Here is a 16,265-nt window from a genome sequence, read left to right as displayed (position 1 = left end):
TCTCTTCGTATTCCTAATGCCTTTCATGTCTCTCTTCTTAAACCACTCATCATCAACCGTTTCTCTCCCAAACTTGTTTCTCCCACTCCTGTTTCCGGTACCTCTGACATTTTCTCCGTAAAGGAGATACTGGCCTCCAAGACGGTCAGAGGAAAAAAAAATTTCTTGGTCGATTGGGAGGGCTGTGGCCCTGAAGAGAGATCCTGGGAACCTGAGGACAACATCCTAGACAAAAGTCTGGTCCTCAGGTTCTCAGGCTCCAAGAAGAGGGGGAGACCCAAGGGGGGGGGTACTGTTACGCCGAGCGCTCCGGGTCCCCGCTCCTCCCCGGAGCGCTCGCCACATCCTCGCTACTGCAGCGCCCCGGTCAGATCCACTGACCGGGTGCGCTGCGATACCGCCTCCAGCCGGGATGCGATTCGCGATGCGGGTGGCGCCCGCTCGCGATGCGCACCCCGGCTCCCGTACCTGACTCGCTCTCCGCCGGTCCTGTCCCGGCGCGCGCGGCCTCGCTCCCTAGGGCGCACGCGCGCCGGGTCTCTGCGATTTAAAGGGCCACTACGCCACTGATTGGCGCAGTGGTTCTAATTAGTGTGTTCACCTGTGCACTCCCTATGTATACCTCACTTCCCCTGCACTCCCTCGCCGGATCTTGTTGCCATTGTGCCAGTGAAAGCGTTTCCTAGTGTGTTCCTAGCCTGTGTTCCAGACCTCCTGCCGTTGCCCCCGACTACGATCCTTGCTGCCTGCCCCGACCTTCTGCTACGTCCGACCTTGCTCTTGTCTACTCCCTTGTACCGCGCCTATCTTCAGCAGTCAGAGAGGTTGAGCCGTTGCTAGTGGATACGACCTGGTTACTACCGCCGCTGCAAGACCATCCCGCTTTGCGGCGGGCTCTTGTGAATACCAGTAGTAACTTAGAACCGGTCCACTAGCACGGTCCACGCCAATCCCTCTCTGGCACAGAGGATCCACCTCCTGCCAGCCGAATCGTGACAGCATCCCAGGTCACTTACCCATCCCGGTCCCCTGCTGTCATGTGCTGGCGCGCGCGGTTCCGCTCTCTAGGGCGCGCGCGCGCCAGCTCTCTGAGACTTAAAGGGCCAGTGCACCAATGATTGGTGCCTGGCCCAATTAGCTTAATTGGCTTCCACCTGCTCCCAGACTATATCTGCTCACTGCCCCTGCACTCCCTTGCCGGATCTTGTTGCCTTGTGCCAGTGAAAGCGTTTAGTGTGTCCAAAGCCTGTGTTACCTGAACTTCTGCTATCCATCCTGACTACGAACCTTGCCGCCTGCCCCCGACCTTCTGCTACGTCTGACCTTGCCTCTGCCTAGTCCTTCTGTCCCACGCCTTCTCAGCAGTCAGCGAGGTTGAGCCGTTGCTAGTGGATACGACCTGGTTGCTACTGCCGCAGCAAGACCATCCCGCTTTGCGGCGGGCTCTGGTGAAAACCAGTAGCCTCTTAGAACCGGTCCACTAGCACGGTCCACGCCAATCCCTCGCTGACATAGCGGATCCACAACCCGTAAGCCGAATCGTGACAGGACCGCTACTTTCAGACAGTCTGGGGGATTTTTTCTTCAGTTCCAAGGGCCGAATAGAGGAAAAAAAGCAAGCAAGGCATCTTTGGCCAGATGGATAAGAGATAATATCAAGCATTGTTATCAGCTTGAAGGTAAACAATCTCCTCTTCTGTTGAGGGCCCATTCTACCAGATCCACAGCAGCGTCATGGGCTGAAAAATATCATGTGCCAATGGAAATAATATGCAGAGCTGCTACTTGGGCTTCTCCAAATACGTTCATAAAGCATTACCGCCTGGACCTGGCCTCGTCCGAAGGATCGGCCTTTGGTTTGAGTGTTCTCCAATGTGCCATGAGTTAGTGATTACCCCCCTTGTTGTATTTCTTTGCATTGTTTTGCATGTCCCATTCGTGCCGCCTTAAGGATGAACAGGAAGTAGAAATTGTATTTCCTACCTGAAATTTTCTTTTCCTGTAGTCCATAGGCGGCACAAGTATACCCTCCCATTATAAATATTGCTGTATACTTTACAAGTGTTGGTTGTTTGATTAGGGTATTTATGTGTTCTACCCAGGTGTTCACGTTTTTGTGTTAACTTGTCTTTAATTACATTGCTAGTAATTGATCTTCTTCCGCGTCAGTTAGAAAGCATTAACCCATTCGTGCCGCCTACAGACTCCAAGAAAAGAAAATTTCAGGTAAGAATTACATTTTCTACATCATCTATAAATTTGTGTTTTTTATCCACAAGAGCCCTGTGTGTAAAGTTTGTTTTAAGGCTTCAACTAATAAAATCTGTTCTTTCATTCTACAACGATCTTCTCAATATATTTTTCAATTTTTTTAATGTATACAATTTTATACATCTTACTTATCGTTTGTACCACATGTTCTAGAAGACTTTTGAGTGCCAATATCATCACTACTTTTACCAGCAGGTTGTGGTTTCCCTTTTTACAAAGACAAGCCAGATAAAGTATCAAATCAAATCAAATTGACTTTATATATCTCCTTTTTACAGAAATCATGACTTGTAAAAAAAAAAAAAAAAAAAAAAGACCACTAGGGGTCCCCATATCCTCCAGAACATAATCCTGTCAGGCTGCAGCATCATCTTTGTCCCATCTGAAGCATAGGCTTGAACAATGTCCAGGGAGTGAGGGCGGGACTAGCATTCATCTGTGCTCACTCGTGTTCTATCAGTCTGGAGCATTAAAACAGAGAGAAGGGGGTTACAGAGCAGCCTGCAATGAACGAATACAGAGACCCAGTACTGTACAGCAGACTCAGGGAGGAAGTGAATGCATGGTGAGTGAAGGCGGGCTCAATGCTTACCTCAGACACGCCCCATCCTGGGCAGTGGATGTCAGAATGAGTGAGCAGCAGAAAAGAGCGATTTGTGAGCCAAATACAGAAGCTAGACACATAAAAAAGACATGCAAAGCATCTGCATGACCTAGTGAGTAACATGTAGAAGCATCTTTTTTCTGTCATATGACAGGTATGCTTTAAACGATTGCACACATGAGCAGATACTCCTGCTGAACAATTTCCTTAAGACAAATTGCTGCATTTCTAAAGGCAAAAGTATTTCCAACATGCTACTAGATGGGGGGTCCCTAATGAAGTTGCCATGCGGTGTGAATACATTTGCATAGCTAATCAGTCCACTTAAAGGCACAGACAACCAATAATAAAGGACACAATTATAGTCCACAGGGAGCGCATAGATTTCATTCCCTTACATAGAACTTCCTCAGGCCTGTTTAGTGCTTGTCTTATGGCTCACTTGTAGAAATGATGGGGCACCCAGGCGGGATCTTAAGTGGTTTTCGGGCAAACTGAAGTATCCGCAGCCGAAATAAGAGAAAATAATGATAGACTCTCTAATAATATATAATGCCAATTAGAATTGTGTGCTGTTGCCGCGGCGGCATTACGCCTGGGTATAAATCTGTCGGTCGGTGCAGGTGTGTTATTTACCTTTAGCAATGTGCTGGCATGGTTAATTATTAACACTCTTTCATTAAGCGAGCCCTAAAAATTTTTACAGCATAAGCACATAAGAAGAACATGGGTACCATGGTTGACTGTAGCCATTGTGGGGGGTGGGGTGGTGGGGGGGATTGTTGGCAATCGTGCTAATTTAAATAATGATTACATATGTAAATTGCTTCCTAATTTAAAGAAAATACCTCAGCAAGGCAAAGACCTTTCATTTTCAGCTCATCAATTTTAATGTATAAAGTCTCAAGTCATTAAAATCCTCCAGGCTCCGTGTTGCCTGATATAGTTAGCGCCATGCACTGAAGCCCGTAATTGCTTGTTATATTTCTGTTAGCTATCACTGTAAATCATATGTAAGGCCTATACTGAATAAATAAAGAGACACAAAGAAAATGTTAATGGTGGAAAACCTGCAGCGCTCTATAGCTCAATGTCAGGGCTTTTAGAACGTATCTTGAATTACACTTGCGCGGCGTCTCAAGGTACTTTATGGACTTTCGCAAGAAGTCGAAGGATGAGGAAGAAGACTTCATTATAATCCATGTTTCACAAAATTTCTTCTGTTTTCAGGAGAAAATGCAGAAAACTAAACGTTCAACAGCTTCTTTTCTTGTCTTCCTATGTCCTGAAGGCCAGGGTAGATCTTTCTGTAGGTGATCGTATCAGTGACATAGCAGTAGCATAGGAATGTGTTGAACTTGTGGAAGGCAGTGACTTGTCTCTAGGATTTAGTACTGTTAATGGATTTATGGAAGAAAAAGATTTGTTCTCTTGGTTTGTTTCTTAAAGGGGTACTCCACTGCTTAGCGTTTGGAACAAACTGTTCCGAACGATGGAGCCGGGAGCTTGTGACGTCATAGCCCCACCCCCTCATGATGACCACTGTCACACCCCCTCCCATTGACTTGAATTGAGGGGGCGGGGTGGGACGTCATGAGGGGGCGGGGCTATGACATCACAAGCTCCCAGCCCCGGCTCCAGCGTTCGGAACAGTTTGTTCCAAACGCTGAGCAGTGGAGTACCCCTTTAGGTCGTGTTGAGGGAGGTAAAAGCCTTAGTGTGCCCAAAAACTTGTCAGAGGGAGAAAAAAGTCTATAGGGGATACAGAGATAGCAGTCGGACCAGGGCCCTGGTGCCTAAGGGGGATCAAAGGCACCATGGCCCCATAAGTAAACACCAGTATTATAAATGGTGCACAGTAGATATGGGGCCCTGTTTTGCATTGGGGCCCTGAAGCTACAAGTTATGCCTGAAGTGGCTGCCTTCTAGGAATGATTTGAAAATAAGCAGTGCAGATAAAGGTGGGAGTACAGTCATGATGTCCACTGAGTATTACACGTATGAAGCAAGACCTCAGATGACAAAGAAGTGTATGAAACCGTAACCGCTAACTCTGTATTCCACACTCTTAACCGGTTTAGATCTTACAACTATTAAAACAGGAGAACATCTCCTCCCTAGTCATCCTATGCACCCTAAATGGTACTTTTTACCCAAATTGTACAAGTCGCAGAGCCGACCACCTGGGCTCATCTCTGCCACAGAACCCAAAACTGGCTACTGGGTCCCTTGTTGAAATATATTCCTTCTTAACTCAAAGACACATGCGATCTGCTTCATCACCTAAATTGGTTTAGTTGGAACAATAATTTCCACTTAGCATCTATTGATGTTGAGGGTTCGTCCCCTATAATGTGGTGTACAGGCAATTTGTGTGTGACTCTCTCCGTTTCATCTTAATGATAAATTCAAATTTGGTAACAGGTGGTACGGGTAGGTGTCCGGGACAGTCATGGGGACATCGCTCTCCTATATCTATGCCAAAATGTTCCTCAGTGTACCCCATTCACCAGGCATATAAAATTTTTCCTATAATTAGTAGACACCACTTTTCATAGTATTCAAGTTTGATAGGTAGAAAAGGATAATCTTAGTACACTTGGCTTTCGAAAGAACATGTCTAAAAATGAATTACCGTATTTATCGGGGTATACCACGCACCGGCCTATAACACGCACCCTCATTTTACCACGGATATTTGGGTAAAAAAAGTTTTTTACCCAAATATCCATGAAAAAATGAGGGTGCGTGTGTGCGCGTGTATACCCCGATATACCCCCAGGAAAGGCAGGGGGAGAGAGGCCGTCGCTGCCCGCTTCTTTCCCCCTGCCTTTCCTGGGGTCTAGAGCGCTGCTGTCGGCCCTTCTCACCCCCTGGTTATCGGCGCCGCTGCCCGTTCTGTCCCCCTGACTATCGGTGCCGGCGCCGATAGCCAGGGGGAGAGAAGCGGCGCTGACAGCCAGGGGGAGAGAAGGGGCAGCGGCACCCATTGCCGGCGCCGCTGCCCCGTTGCCTCCCCCCATCCCCGGTGGCATAATTACCTGAGTCCGGTCCGCGCTGCTCCAGGCCTCCGTCGTGCGTCCCCAGCGTCGTTGCTATGCACGGCGCGGCGCTCTGACGTCATGCGCCGCGCCGTTCAGCGCATAGCAATGGCGCCGGGGACGCACGACGGAGGCCTGGAGCAGCGCGGACCGGACTCAGGTAATTATGCCACCGGGAATGGGGGGAGGCAACGGAGGCAATGGATGCCGCTGCCCCTTCTCTCCCCCTGGCTGTAACCAGGGGGTGAAAAGGGCCGACAGCAGCGCTCTAGACCCCAGGAAAGGCAGGGGGAGAGAAGCGTGCAGCGACGGCCTCTCTCCCCTGCCTTTCCTGGGGGTGTATCGGCGTATAACACGCACACAGACTTTAGGCTAAAAATTTTAGCCTAAAAAGTGCGTGTTATACGCCGATAAATACGGTACTCTATTTTCACAGGTCCAACCCCTATCACGTCGGGAAAGGCATCTTGTACAATTTTTGAGATTGATAAGAATTAACAGCAATCAAGAAAGATATAATATTCAGGCACATGACCAAAAGGAAGGGATGACCCTAAAAAGTGATTGAGAAAGAATATAACAGAGCTGAGAAAATTAATAGGAAAGAACTTCGATCTAGTAAAACAAGAATGAGAGGTAGCTAAGAGAAAAGGTTTATGTCACGATTCTGCTGGCTGGAGGTGGATCCTCTGTGCCAGAGAGGGATTGGCGTGTACCGTGTCGGTGGACCGGTTCTAAGTTGCTACTGGTTTTCACCAGAGCCCGCCGCAAAGCGGGATGGTCTTGCAGCGGCGGTAGCAACCAGGTCGTATCCACCGGCAACGGCTCAACCTCTCTGACTGCTGAGATAAGCGCGGTACAAGGGAGTAGACAAAAGCAAGGTCGGACGTAGCAGAAGGTCAGGGCAGGCAGCAAGGATCGTATTCACAGGCAACGGCAGGAGGTCTGGAACACAGGCTAGGAACACACAAGGAAACGCTTTCACTGGCACAATGGCAACAAGATCCGGCAAGGGAGTGCAGGGGAAGTGAGGTATAAATAGGGAAGTGCACAGGTGAAGGTACTGATTAAAACCCATGCGCCAATCAGTGGCGCACCGGCCCTTTAACCCCTTAAGGACGCAGGACGTAAATGTACGTCCTGGTGAGGTGGTACTTAACGCACCAGGACGTACATTTACGTCCTAAGCATAACCGCGGGCATCGGAGCGATGCCCGTGTCATGCGCGGCTGATCCTGGCTGCTGATCGCAGCCAGGGACCCGCCGGCAATGGCCGACTGGCTGCGACCATTAACCCCTCAGGTGCCGGGATCAATACAGATCTCGGCATCTGCGGCAGTTCGCCATTTAAATGAACGATCGGATCGCCCGCAGCGCTGCTGCGGGGATCCGATCATTCATAACGCCGCACGTAGGCCCCCTCTCCTTCCTCCGTGCGGCTCCCGGCGTCTCCTGCTCTGGTCTGTGATCGAGCAGACCAGAGCAGAAGATGACCGATAATACTGATCTGTTCTATGTCCTATACATAGAACAGATCAGTATTAGCAATCATGGTATTGCTATGAATAGTCCCCTATGGGGACTATTCAAGTGTAAAAAAAAATGTAAAAAAATGTAAAAGTAAAAGTAAAAAAAAAGTGAAAAATCCTCTCCCCCAATAAAAAAGTAAAACGTCCGTTTTTTCCTATTTTACCCCCAAAAAGCGTAAAAAACATTTTTTATAGACATATTTGGTATCGGCGCGTGCGTAAGTGTCCGAACTATTAAAATAAAATGTTAATGATCCCGTGCGGTGAACGGCGTGAACGAAAAAAAATAAAAAAAGTCCAAAATGAGCCCCCATACCGCCGCTTATACGGAAAAATAAAAAAGTTAGAGGTCATCAAAAGAAAGGGATTATAAACGTACTAATTTGGTTAAAAAGTTTGTGATTTTTTTTAAGCGCAACAATAATATAAAAGTATATAATAATGGGTATCATTTTAATCGTATTGACCCTCAGAATAAAGAACACATGTCATTTTTACCATAAATTGTACGGCGTGAAAACAAAACCTTCCAAAATTAGCAAAATTGCGTTTTTCGTTTTAATTTCCCGACAAAAATAGTGTTTTTTGGTTGCGCCATACATTTTATGATATAATGAGTGATGTCATTACAAAGGACAACTGGTCGCGCAAAAAACAAGCCCTCATACTAGTCTGTGGATGAAAATATAAAAGAGTTATGATTTTTAGAAGGCGAGGAGGAAAAAATGAAAACGTAAAAATTAAATTGTCTGAGTCCTTAAGGCCAAACTGGGCTGAGTCCTTAAGGGGTTAAATCGCAAAGACCCGGCGCGCGCGCGCCCTAGGGAGCGGGGCCGCGCGCGCCGGGTCAGCACAGACGGGGAACGAGTCTGGTAAGCGGGTCGGGATGCGCATCGCGAGCGGGCGCGTCCCGCATCGCATCCCGGCTGGGAACATTATCGCAGCGCACCCGGTCAGCGGGTCTGACCGGGGCGCTGCGAATGGGAGAACGCTGTGAGCGCTCCGGGGAGGAGCGGGGACCCGGAGCGCTCGGCGTAACAGTTTACTTTTTTAGTTTAGCAATACAAATGTGAATCCAATGATTTCATCTACGATTAGACATTTCTGGTATATGTTAGATGCCAATTCTGAAATAAGAGATGTCTCCAATGCCTCATTACTCGGAGGAAAAGGACAATTATTGGAGATTGGTTAATAAAACATATGAGAAGAAATGAGCTAAAAATGCAAACAAATTGGTTATATAAACTAAACTATCACCCAGACATACCTGTCCAGCGAGGCACTGCTCATTATGTCAGTTCAATGTACCAATTAAATCTTCCATATAGGTGTCCTACTCATGTAGTTAAACAACTCATTACTTGCTGTACTTTGTATCTTGTGTATGCTTTGATGGCCCATGTGAATTCTTTTATATAGTCAAAACTATAAGGCAACTATAAGGTAACTGTCTGTGTTAGGGAACTTTTCCACTCCATTAGGACTGGGCTCGGGGCTCTAAGTAAGAAATAGTAATGCTCTGGCATTTGCCTGCCTGGAGAGGGTTAGCACCCTGAAGAATGAAGGAGACAAGCATACCACCCTCCTCCAAAGAGTAGATCGCTAGATTATAAGCTAAAACCACTTGGCCCGATTGATCTCAGTGATCGTAATGATTAAAGAGTAGCTGTCACTTAATTAAATTTCCCTATTCCCCCTCCCCACCTGTCCCTGACACCAACTACATCTATCCCCGTCTTTATATTTCTACAAATCCCCATAAAAATACCTCATGTTGAACTGCTGCAGGAGCTCAGAGTTGAGCTCTCTAGTGAGGGCAGGAAGTGGGCGGCCCTGCCAGACGCGACGTCATCTGAAGCCCGGCCAGGGCTCGCTTCCGCCCATCTCCTCTATCTCCTGCAGCTCACGTGCTGCAATGAATGAGGAGAGGGAGATGCAGGGGGACGGGGATATTTAAATTTTGCGCGGCACGTGCGCATAACCGCTGTACTCGCTCTCTGCCTGTATAGGAAACAGGCAGAGAATAAGCAAAGCGATCGTGATTGCGTGGCGCGCAAAATTTTAATATCCCGCCCCCTGCATCTCCCTCTCCTCATTCATCTGAATGCGCGTTCCGGACCACGCTGTGCCACACTGCCCGGCCAGCGTTGGTCCGAACTTGCTGAACGTCAGGGGGGTAAAAGTAATCCTGAGCCATATAGGGTGACATCTAGTGGCCAGGTTTACAAATGTAAAAAAAATACATATAACACGATTTTTTTTTAAATAAAATATATTAGAAACATTTTTTTTTTACATAATCTATTTAATACATTTTTTTTTTTTAATGAGAGTACCCATTTAAGGCTTATTTCTGTAATGATCTTGTTATTGTTACAGTGTGTTTTTATTTTGTGTACATGTATCTAGGACAACCTTATTCCTGGTTTGATTTAAATATGTACCTGAATGCATTGACACGTAGTGATGTCCAGAGGAAGTGGGTGCTGATGCAGGAAATGACTGTTACCAGGTAAACGCCCCTGAGGTCCATCTGTGGCTCCCCATTGCTCGTATGTTTGTGCGCCATAGCCATAGGAAATGTCACGATTCGGCTTACAGGTAGTGGATCCTCTGTGTCAGCGAGGGATTGGCGTGGACCGTGCTGGTGGACCGGTTCTAAGAGGCTACTGGTGTTCACCAGAGCCTGCCGCAAAGCGGGATGGTCTTGCTGCGGCAGTAGCAACCAGGTCGTATCCACTAGCAACGGCTCAACCTCGCTGACTGCTGAGAAGGCATGGGACAGAAGGACTAGGCAGAGGCAAGGTCAGACGTAGCAGAAGGTCGGGGCAGGCGGCAAGGTTCGTAGTCAAGATGGATAGCAGGAGTTCAGGTAACACAGGCTTTGGACAACACTAAACGCTTTCACTGGCACAAGGCAACAAGATCCGGCCAGGGAGTGCAGGGGCAGTGAGCAGATATAGCCAGGGAGCAGGTGGAAGCCAATTAAGCTAATTGGGCCAGGCACCAATCATTGGTGCACTGGCCCTTTAAGTCTTAGAGAGCTGGCGCGCGCGCGCCCTAGAGAGCGGAGCCGCGCGCGCCAGCACATGACAGCAGGGGACCGGGATGGGTAAGTGACTTGGGATGCGATTCGCGAGCGGGCGCGTCCCGCTGTGCGAATCGCACCCCCGACGGCCATGTCAGTGCAGCGCTCCCGGTCAGCGGGACCGACCGGGGCGCTGCAGGGAGAGAGACGCCGTGAGCACTCCGGGGGGGAGCAGGGACCCGGAGCGCTCGGCGTAACAGGAAATAGACTTCAAGACGTCCCTACAACTGGTGAGTACCGCATCTTTATTCTTCTTACTTCTTGATAACCCTTATGATACTCTTCCTGAATTCAAGTAGAGAAAAAGACAGTCATGGTCGCACATCTACAACATGCACTCTGACCTAATGCTTCTCAGCAAAATGTATTAAACTAACAGGTCGTTAGTGTACTTGATGATCATGAATGTTACCAAAAAACCAACCACACTAATAAGGAATAGCCTAAAGTTAAAGGGGTCAGTAAAATACTGATACTGTATTGCCCTTGCTAAAGTCATATAAGGCACAATAATGTGACCTCCTATACTTGGAGTCACTTGAATATAAAATACATTGTTTATTGGTATACATTAAAAAACCTTCAGGTTTCAAAAGGGGAAAGCATCACAAAAATACAGCGACATCACCGGCACAACTGCCATATAGATGGTAATAAGTGGGCATATACTTCAATAAGGTGCACATAGTCTGAATAGCAGCAATATGGAACAAGAGATGGTGCAGTAATTTAACACACTATAGTGTATTAGTAAAAGTGCCATATGCATAAAGTGCTATGGAGACAGAGAACAACCACATCAGTGCAACAAAATAGGACGTAGGTCAGCGTGCCGAAATGTGCGTAGGAGTGGCGCCATCCCGGTTTCTGCTTTGCACTTTCCTGTGTGGGTATTTTCAAGTACTATCTTGTTGCACTGATGTGGTTGTTCTCTGTCTCCATAGCACTTTATGCATATGGCACTTTTACTACTACACTATAGTGTGTTTAATTACTGCACCATCTCTTGTTCCATATTGCTGCTATTCAGACTATGTGCACCTTATTGAAGTATATGCCCACTTATTACCATCTATATGGCAGTTGTGCCGGTGATGTCGCTGTATTTTTGTGATGCTTTCCCCTTTTGAAACCTGAAGGTTTTTTAATGTATACCAATAAACAATGTATTTTATATTCAAGTGACTCCAAGTAGTTTTGTATTTTGGTTTATTGATGATCATGAAGTGCAAGCCCGCTAGCCATGTCATGGCAACCTGTAAGTAGTGGGTCCCTAACATCCTGAACATAAAATGGCGCAGCACTGAGTGGTGACCACCACCGTGGCAACACCAGTGCACACAAGGGAAACAGCCCACTGGCAGAGCAGCCCCAATGCCGCCCGAACCAGACCCTGGGCAGCGCCTCCGCACAGTGGCATAAAGTACACTAATCACCTGTTAGTTTAATACATTTTTATTGATAAGCCTTGGATCATTGTGCATGTTATAGATTTGCCATCATGTCTGTTCTTTTTTCTCTATTTGATAATCTTCCTATGACTGCCAAAAACAGCACCACACCTGTCCTCAGGTCTTGTGTGGTATTACAACTTGCCTCCATCCACTTCAATGGAACTGAGCTGAGATACCACATACATACAACCTGAGGAAGAGGGTAGCGCTGTTTTTCTAAAGAAATCAGCTCATTTTTTTTAATTCTCGATAACCCTTTAATCAGATAATGAGGATGACAGCAAAAGCAGGAGAGATTTCTGATCTACGTAGCCAAGACTTTGTAAGACTGGAGATTCCTATGCTAAAGTGTATGAAGATGAGAATGCATCTTAATAAACTTGGTCTAAAATCATGGACTAATTTAAATACAGTAAAAATGATATCAATGCCTGCTATAAGAAAGCATCGATTTGCACTACAATTTGTATCGTTTCCTCTCTTTTTTAGGGTTTGTTCACTCTACAGAATCTCCACACAGAATTCTACTGCACAAATCTAATATTGTTGCGAATGTGTCATGGAAATTCACCCGCAGTGAGAATTAACATTTTGATTCTTTTGGGGGAATTATGTGTGGGCTGTATTGTCACTATTGGTGACAGTGCAGGTCAGTGCCGTGTTAGCGCTGATAAATGGCCGCTAAAAAGAGTCTCTGAATATCTCTGGCTGGAGATTCCGTAATGTGGACATACAGGGCTGGTGCAAGGATTTTTGACACCCTAGGCAAAAGCTAATTTTGCTGCCCCCTGATTCCGCCCATTGACCCACCCTTGGACACGCCCCACCTTAATACTGAGGTAACACACTGTAACAAACCTCCTCATGCTGCTGGCTTAGGCCAGTGATTTGGGTGGTTGTCTAACTTTCTAGTGGCAGGCAGAGCGCCCCCCCCCCCATCAAGAGGGCGCTCTAGGCGGCTGCCTATTTTGCCTATAGGCAGAGCTTGCCCTGTGAACATAACTTCAAAGAAAATTGGTGAGAAACTTGCTGGTCCTTCTGGCCCTGCCTCTTTAGAGTTGATTTGGCCCACCTTACTACCACCATCATTTTTGGGATGAATGACAACAGCAGGGGAGGAGTGTGCTGATTTAGTTGGAAACAGTGACCTGTCCATGAACATTCAGATGGCAGACAGAAGTAGCTGGAGAGGTCAGGGATGCAACAAAAGGGAATCCTGTGCAATCTGCCCTTCTGTGAGAAACCATCTTACATTTTATTGTTATATTGCCCTTATTAATGTTGCCCTTATCTTATAACTATATTTTACCAACTGATATATCTCCATTTTCACCCTAAAGTTTCTGCAGCAGTTGGGTCCCATATTACCAAGTACGTTCATCAAGTGCAGCGATGAGAGGTGAGTGTAAAGTGAGGTACCAGCTGGGAAAAGAACCTGCGTAGTGGTTAAGACCGGTTCTATGAGGAGCCAAGTTGGCACCGTAGGGTGATCGTAATATCTCATGGGCTGACACAGAGCCGAGTGGGTTTCACAAATGGTAGTTGGTTCTGGATCCTTGGGGCGCACTTTGTGTGGCAGAATTCAGCTTGGCAGTGTCACGACCACTGCCGCAGGAACTCAGCATTTGTTCAGCCAGGTAATTCGAGAGATTACGGGGGGTTATATTCAGAAGCATATAAGTAATTACTGCTACATGTAAGGGCTCACGGGTGACATCTTTTCTGATCAGCTTCGTCCTTTTATTTTCTTCTCCGTTCAGCTCAGACAGACCGCCAGGTCGACTTCTTCCAGCCAAAACCCATCTCTTCAGCATCTGCAGGACAATGCAAGTCTATGGGAGGGGGCATGACGCCCCCCTCCCATAGACTTGCATTGAGGGGACGGGCATGACGTCACACGGGGGCGGAGTCCTGATGTCACAGACTTCCGTTCCCGTATAAAAACATAACTATAATTCACAACATTAATGGGATTCATCTAACACCCAACCCTAAGGGTTGCTCTGGGACAACGGCTGCTGCAGAACCATATGATACAAACTATGGATCCTTACCAGATGCCTTGGTCATAAGTGTAGAAAAGATATCCCCGTAGTTTTCTTTTCCTGTCCTATAACTGTAGAAAAATCCTGAATGATAAAATGAATACCTTTTATAAATGGCAAAAACATAAGCAAAAGAGAGGAAATTAAATGAATGAAAAATCCATCGGAAAGAATGATTTCCTAATCGCCCGGAGAGCTGACACCAGATCAGGACGCTTCCCACTCTCCATATTTACTTATTTGCCTGGAGACTGCAAATGGAAAATTTCTCATAAACTCTGCAAAAAAGAAGAGATCTTGCAGCCATATGTTTGGGTCATTACGGCAATCCATCTTCTGCTTCCCTCACTGGGATTTTCAAGAGGCAGAGAGAAGCGGAAACATACATCTGAGTTTGCAGGAGACATTACTGCACAAAACCAAGTAAACAGAAGCATTAAATACAATAAATTAATAAAGAGGAGAAAAGAGGTAAAGACTCCCAGAGATATAACCTGAGTGTACCATAGACCCCTGGGAAGACACCTACTAGAGTAATTATCTGTACACCTGCTATCTATCTATCAATCTCATATCTATCTATCTCATATCTATCTATCTATCTATCCATCTCATATATATCTATCTATCTCATATCTATCTATCTCATATCTATCTATCTCATATCTATCTATCTCTCTATCTAATATCTATCTCTCTATCTCATATCTATCTATCTATCTCATATCTATCTATCTATCTATCTAGGTGGTTTTATTCCATCATGTGCATAGACAACGTTTCGCCAGCCTCACACTGGCTTTTTCAAGTGAATCATAGTAATACAGGTGGGTATTTATAGACCGCCCACCTAGTCATGTGACATAGGTAATACATGATTTGCATATGTAAACACAAAGGAGATCAATGTAAAATGTGCAATCGAGAATGCAGATCATCATATACATAGTGCTCATTTAGTATACAGACATCTAATAAGCATCCAGTATCTAGACAAGTGTATTTTTCATGATACATCAAAATAGTGCAGTGACAGTAATCAATAATTACGTGCATAGCTGTGAAAGCCTTCCGTGGTCCCGCCGCGATGCTTCCTGATTCTGGATGCCAGACGCCGTGTGTGTAGTGTGCATCGAGATGGAGGAGAAGTACTTCCGGGTCGGGGGAGGACAGGATACCAGGAGCGCGTCCTCGCATCCATGGTAACCAGACTCCGGATCGTGCAGTGTCTGGCGCATGCTCAGAAGATTCCTGTGTGTCAGTAAAGAATGCTCATGCGCATAGTAGCGCCGAAATACAGACAATGTCCCTATTATCGCATAGTAGACAGACCATGTATCTTGTCCCATAGTGTATAAGCGTCCAGGTCACATATAAAAGAAAAGGATGTAGTAACTCCTGGGGACAGCACATTGGATCCAAGTAGGAAATAGTAGGAACAGCATGATGAAAGAAAGCAAGTAATCAGTTGCAGTCACCGATACTCAGAGGTTCTGTACAGATAACAGATGGTCAACTTTGCTATCTCGTGGTTGCCCTTGGAAACCGACATGTGTAGCAGCCGACTGTAAAGACTGTATCTCGTGGTTGCCCTTAGAAACCGACAGGTGTAGCAGCAAACTGTAAAGGTAAAGTATGAAAGAAGGGTAATGACTGACTCCAGTCGGCGTACATGAGCCGACTCCGCTCTCCAGACACATATCTATGAATTTACCGGTGTGTATGAACCAGAGCCGTTTTGCCATCAGTGTGCATGGACCTTTTCATCGGTATATATGGACCGATATCTGTATCGTGATGGTCTGTAGGAGTAACAGCTGGAAAATAGGAAAATATAAGGTGTTAGAGTAACCAAAATAGCTCCATCATGCAAGACGTTCATCTATGGGCACAGATTACAGAGTCCTAAGCGTATCGGGTCCTGCATTCAGGGAGTGTCTTATGAGTATTGTCCATGGACATGGACTATCTCCGCACCAGACTAGTATCAATACCCCCAAGCGTATAGGGTAATCTACTGTTGTCCTGTCCCTGTGGCCCACGCTATCTTTGGACCTATATCCAATTTGCCCCTCATGCAGAGAACAATCATGCTGGAGTATAGGTGGTCAGCTAGTAGGTCCATATGTAAGAAAGACGGTACATAAAGGTAAGTATATGGAGGGGGAGCTATGTCAATTACCCAAAGAGAAAAAGATGAAGAGTACTTGTTGCTGTATGGTCATATGCT

General features: G+C 46.4%; 1 long non-coding RNA gene across 1 annotated transcript; it reads left to right on the top strand.

Moving 5' to 3' along the window:
• The first annotated feature begins 1,546 nt into the window (after positions 1-1,546).
• On the top strand, positions 1,547-10,024 carry LOC130272991 (uncharacterized). The gene is made up of 3 exons (XR_008843817.1): positions 1,547-1,679; positions 2,147-2,226; positions 9,858-10,024. It is a non-coding gene; the product is annotated as an uncharacterized LOC130272991 (long non-coding RNA).
• The last annotated feature ends 6,241 nt before the right edge of the window (positions 10,025-16,265 follow it).

The sequence above is a fragment of the Hyla sarda genome, chromosome 5 (assembly GCF_029499605.1).
Source record: "Hyla sarda isolate aHylSar1 chromosome 5, aHylSar1.hap1, whole genome shotgun sequence".
Classification (NCBI taxonomy): Eukaryota; Metazoa; Chordata; class Amphibia; order Anura; family Hylidae; genus Hyla; species Hyla sarda.
Note: the sequence above shows the minus strand (reverse complement) of the source record. Positions and strands in the feature narration are given on the sequence as shown.